The sequence below is a fragment of the Aptenodytes patagonicus genome, unplaced genomic scaffold (assembly GCF_965638725.1).
Source record: "Aptenodytes patagonicus unplaced genomic scaffold, bAptPat1.pri.cur scaffold_78, whole genome shotgun sequence".
In the NCBI taxonomy this organism is placed as follows: Eukaryota; Metazoa; Chordata; class Aves; order Sphenisciformes; family Spheniscidae; genus Aptenodytes; species Aptenodytes patagonicus.
In genome coordinates, this window is record NW_027472027.1 from 71,859 (window position 1) to 78,098 (window position 6,240).

A 6,240-nucleotide genomic window follows, 5' to 3' on the forward strand; every position below is an offset into this window, starting at 1 on the left:
AAGCAGGTGTTGTAACTGACCAGGCAGTTGACCTAAAGAAATGAAAAATAACCTTTGAATGGAGTGGCATGCCTTTAGATGTAGAGGTGTATTGCCTTTTCCTTCCTTGGTCTGAGCACAGCGTACTGAGAGGTGTTTCCATCTGGGGGAGGGAAACCCATCCAACAGCCACCATCAGCCTCAGGGCCTGTGGTCCCTGATGGAGGCGTAAGTGCTTGGGACAATTTGACTTGTGTGGTGTTTCTCATTCTGCTCCCAGTTTTTCCCATTAATGCTTGCTCTTTGCTTTACTTGTCTTTGTAGTGTTCTGTAAATATGCTCCATTCATAGCTCTGAGCACTGAACTATGTGTTCCTTTCCCTGAAAACCCATAAATAGCTCTGGATTTTTCCTTGGGAGCTGTTGTGGATGGAGTGAGACTGCACTTCACTCCTAAGAGAGAAGCAACAGTACAATTTTATTGGTATAAAGTGTGAGTTAACGAAGTTCAATGGTAAATGCGACAGTGATTTAGCAAGATTCGATGGCAAGGTACACTTGAGTCTTTGCTGCATAGAGGACAGGGTCAGACAAAACTGTCGGGGAGACCCTCCCGTTGAGCCATGCGGTTCAGAAAGGACCCCCTTGCTTTCTAGACTCCTTCCCAGAGAGAAGTCTAGGTACAGCTGGATCCAATCCTAGTCCCAGACTTGGTCAACGGTTTATGTCTAAAGGATTATATATGTGCAATTAATCCTTTATATCACTTAGATTTCAAAGTTTAGCATGCTATTAGTCACTTACCGAGTATCTGTCGCGGCAAGGAATCTCTCAACCTCGAGGAGTAACCTTGAGAGGCATCCCGTCAAGGGGAGATCCTGGCGTGCAGCCTGCTGCCGTGCAGGAGAACTCAAAGGGCTCCTGGACTGCTCACTATTTATAGGGGTAAGATGATTGACTCATAGTCATATTTGCATACCAATAATTGTGGTTAGGTGGGCATATTTCTCACAATAGCCCTTGGCTATTGTGTTGTTATCTGGCTCTCGAATCTACTTTGAATGGACGCAGCTATCACGACCAGCATCCATTAGGACCGCCCCTGGTAGTTATCGCTTGAGCAGGGTTACAGGAGAGAAAGGTCAGGTTGGGCAGGGAGCACACCGTCACAGGAGCAGAGAAAATGAGGACCCTTTAGAGTTGAGAAGAGAATTTAATATGAGAAATACTTCAATGATATGCATCTTGTGAGGATGAAAGGACCTGCTTTAAATTCTTTTCATTGTTTTTGCAATCTTTAGCAGTACCTTCTTAAAAGTCTACTGAGGCTTAAGAAACTTTTTGACTACAGGAAATTATCCAAGATAAATATGAGGCATTACTTTGACAGAAATGTGTTTCTTTCATTAGAACAAGGACATTTCTGACGGATTTGGCTGCTGCTTTTCCTGCACCTCGAGGTAGATCCCTTTGCTGGTCCTTCTCCAGGAGCAGCTGACACTGTGCTTTCATGACAGCCATTCCCTGGCCGCTCTTCAGCGAACGCTGCTGCTTCACAGACCTTCTCCGTGTGCCGCTGGCTTGCTCCAGTGCATGCCGTGCTGCTGGATGGGGCTGGGGAGCTTTGACTTCTAATTGGGGTTAAAACTCACCTGGCCCAAGCAGCGGTGTAGTTTTGGTAGCCAGCGTTACCCCTAACCTGTGTGTTACCTCCTGCAGCTCGCGGTGCCGCTGCAGAAATGCATGTTCCAGCAGGATGGGAGGAGAGGCAGGAGCAGGCAGATGGGGCTGCTTGTGCTCCTGGGAACTGCGAGTGCCCCGTGGGGAGGCAGGGAGCTGGTGCAGGGAGCTGGTCCAGCTGGGAGGGGAGTGGGGAGAACGGGAGCACGCAGGCGAGGGTGGAAGGAGGGTGGGGTGGGGACAGTCTAGAGTGGGGACCCTGCACGCACTGGGGAAGCTGCACGGGGAATCCTCTCTGCTGAAACAACATTGACGGGGGTCCCTGGCTCCTGTCAGCGGCAAACAAACCGGCAGGAATCGTGGTCCATTTGTTGCTGGGTGCGAAAGCAGGGAAGGAGCTCGGGAAGTGTTTGTGTCAGAGACACACAAATTACATTTTTTGCACATCTTTTTCAATTTTTCAGAGAGCTGTGAGGCTGGGAGGAAAGACGATGGGTAGGAGGGAATGTGCTTAGTGACATGTCCGAGGAAGACAAAGAAAATAAATATCTAAGTAAGGGTCAGCCTAACTGTTCTGAGTTTTGGCTGTTTAAATGTTGACCTGAACTGCAGCAGTATCAGGCCTGTGTCTTGTAGGTAAAGCCTGAATGCAACCTTTTGCATCAGCCTTTACAGTGCCCAGTAATTGTTTTATTACTATTAGAGGCAACAGGAGTTGCCTCTTACATTGACACAGTCATCTTTGTAGGTAGATGCTGCACATGTTCATGCAGATGCTGGACAGACCAGAAGCTGTAGTGCCAGTATAGAAGGGCAGCGTGGCACAAGGATCATGCTGTAGCTCTCACAACCAAGGACATTTGTGCTTGTTTGTTATTGTCGTGCTAGAGGAATTTCCCAGGTTTGGCATCTAGTGTGAAACTACAGGGATCCTCCATTTTTTCAGGTCTGGTGAAATGATCGTACGTATCCAGGTGGCTGCTGGAGTCAGGGAGTGTCAGTCCACGCTCACTGCATTGCTCGCAGACAATCAGCGTGCTTGGGAGGAGTGATGCAGGTCAGGCTGTGTTGGATCTGTGCAAGGGTGTACAGCAGCTGCAGAACGTGGACGTTCAAGCCGTGGGTGTAAACCCTGAGTAAGAACAGAGAAAGGGAAAATGGTCTTCAGAGGCTGTAGTCATGATCAGTTTTCTTCCCAGGGGCTCTGGGGCTTTGTGAGCAGAAAACTCTCCCTGAAACTCCTCCTCCTGAAAGGTCTGTTATGCTCTCTACCTCCTGCTCCATTTTGGATCTTTCTTACAAGAAAGGTTGGGTTTTTTTGGTCTGGGTGTTTCTTTCCCCTCTCTGGGATGTGAAAGGCCTCTGTTTTGGAGAAAAGCAAGCAGGTCCCTCTGGATGGCATCCCTTCCCTCAAGCGTATTGACAGCGCCACTCAGCTTGGTGTCACCTGCAACCTGGCTGAGGGTGCACTCGATCCTACTATCCACGGCATTGATATTAAACTGTATAGGTCCCAGTATGGACCCTTGAGGGACACCGCTCCTTGCTGGTTTCCACTTGGGCACTGAGCCACTGGCTGTTCCTCTTTTGTTAACCTTTTCCATCCCCATGAGGAGCTGGGGAGGCTGTTGGGGGTGGGGCGGAACACAGGGAGCCCCCACATTGCCTCCTGGGAGTTGCCCAAACAGAAGGCCAGAGCCGGCAACCCCAGAGAGTCCTTAGCAGCCAATAGACAGAACGGACCGTGGTGCTGCCAGCCCTGCAGCTCCCACCGCACGACTCCTGGGCTCCCCCGGTGCCTTGGCTGCTTCAGCCTTTTGTCCGTCCCGAAACCAAGGCAGGGACTGACCCTGACCCCTGCAGCCCAGGGACACTCCTGGGGGAAGGAGTGGAGGTGACCACCGGCGATCGCGCCGGACTCTCTTTCAGGCTCAGCCAAGCTGTGCTGGCTGCGTGGGCAGGAGCAGCCCTTCCTGCAGCCTGGGCACCCCAGGCACCCCCAGCAGGTATGGCACCCCCAGCAGATATGGCCATCTGTCCCATTTCACCTCCTATGAGCGAGTCTTCTCCCCGATCTGCAACCCTGTCCCACTGGCACAGCAGCTCACACCATGGGAAGTGCCCCAGCCACAAGGTCCCCATGTGCCTAGCGCAGATCCGGGGGACGTCAGCAATCAGGGCCAGCTTGGCAGGTGCCCCTGGAGGGTCCCCCCGGCCCAGCACGGCTCCCACTCACCCACGCAGGTCTGCAGATGGCTCCATGCGGCTGCTGCTTCGACGCCCAGGTCTTCCGCATCCAGTGGACGAGCACCAACCCGCTTCCACCAGCCACCAGCACGCTTGGCCACCGCGCCGCTTCTCTGCCAGGTTCTGCCCTGTGGGGCCATGGGGGCTGCGGTACCCCCCCTGGCCTGGGCAGCCCCTGGGATCCCCCAGGGCCAACTGTGACACCTCACACCCTACAACCATCAGGGGAGAGCAGTGGCTCCAGCCAGGGGGCACTGGGAAACAGCACCCAAGGGGTGCAAAAGCCCCGCTGAGCCCCAGATCAGAGCTGGCAAACCCTGAAGGGCACCGAGCTGCCCCCAGGGCTGAGTCACCGCCAGCGGGGCAGGCAATGGTGGGGGGTGATTCCCCTGTCCCCTTCCCCAGGGGAAGCAGCCCTTTGGCAGTGGAGCCAGGACAGATGGGGCCCTGCAGGATTCACGGACACAGCCCCACACAGAAAGCAGCACTGAGCCCCTGGGACAAGGACAGACCTGGGGGGCCAGAGGCAGGACAGACACACACCACAACAAGGGCTGCAATGCCTTCATCTGGAACACAACCAGCATCCCCTCCAGCGAGGACAGGGCTCGGTGCAAAGCCCTTAAAAGCCTCAAGACAATCACGCCCTTCCTCGGGTCCCACTGCGCTCAGCTCCAGAGCCTGGCTTTGCATCACTGGCACAGTAAAATAACCCCAGATCACCCCAATAATGCCGAGGGTGGGAGCTGCAGGCCAGGCAGGGACCCTGCTCCCCTTGTCTAGCTGCACCCTGGGCAGCTGCAAGACCCCGACGGGGGGAAATAAAATTGAAAATAAAGTCATTGCACTGGGCAGAAAGTGCCTAGAAACCTCATCTCTCTATTGACCATTTCCCACCTGAGCTCCACAACTTGGGGCTGATGTAGCCAACGGTGTCTTCAGGAAGCGGCCTCACCTTTCTGGGTCTGGCTTGCAGAAGGTGCAGGGTGAGGTCCCTGGCGGGGCAATCCCCCAGCGCCGGAGGTCGGGGGGGCTGAGCCCCGCCTTAGGGCAGGTCCAGCGATGCTGCGGGGGCGGTGGGAGCTGGTCTGGACCCTGGGCAGGCACAGTCCCATTTGCGTCAGCACGGCACAGCACAGCTCCCTGTGCCGCTGCAGCTCAGCGTCTTGCCCTGAGCATTGTCCTTGCCCCAAAACTCCCGTCCCCTGGAGCAGCTGCACCACCACCGCCTGCAGCTCTCGGGGGCCCACAGAGAGTTATTCTGCTCGAGAGAAGGAGGAAAACAAAAGAAAAGAAGAATCCCAGAACACAAACTTTAGGGCTGACCAAAAGCTAGAGCATGTTATTAAGGGCATTGTCCAAATGCCTCTTAAACGCTGACAGGCTTGGGGCATCGACCACCTGTCCAGGAAGCGTGCTGCGGGGTTTGAACACCCTCTTGGTAAAGAAATGCTTCCTCATGTCAACTCTGAACCTCCCCTGGCTCAGCTTTGACCCCTTCTCAGGCATCCCATCCCTGGATCCCAGGGAGAAGAGATCAGCACCACCCTCTCCACGTCCCCTCCTCAGGAAGCTGTAGAGAGCAGTGAGGTCGCCCCTCAGCCTCCTTCTCTCCAAACAAGACAAACCCAGAGTCCTCAGCCACTCCTCAGAGGACATGCCTTCCAGCCCTTTCACCAGCTTTGTTGCCCTCCTCTGGACACATTCGAGGACCTGAATGTCCTTCCTAAATGGTGGGGCCCAGAACTGCACACAGAACTCCAGGTGAGGCCGCACCAACACTGAATACAGCGGGACAATCCCCTCTCTTGACCAGCTGGTTTTGCTGTGTTTGATGCCCCCCAGGATGCAGTTTGCCCTCTTGGCTGCCTGGGCACACTGCTGGCTCCTATTGAGCCTGCTGCCAACCAGCATGCCCAGATCCCTTTCTGCAGGACTGCTCTCCAGCCATTCCTCTCCCAGGTTAGACTTGTGCCCGGCGTTATTCCATCCCAGGTGCAGAATCTGGCATTTGGACTTGTTCAATTTCATGCCGTTGATGATTGCACAATGCTCCCATCTATCTAGATCCCGCTGCAAGGCCTCTTGTCCCTCAAGAGAGTCAACAGCACCTCCCAGTTTGGTATCGTCAGCAAGCTTGCTAATGGTGCATTCAACTCCTGCATCCAGATCATTGATCAAAATAGTGAACAGCACTGGCCCTAGGGTTGAGCCCTGAGGAACACCGCTGGTGACTGGTCACCAGCCAGATGTAGCCCCATTCACTGCAGCCCTTGGAGCCCTGCCCTCCAGCCAGTTCTTCCCCCAGCGCACTGTGAACCTGCTCATCCCACA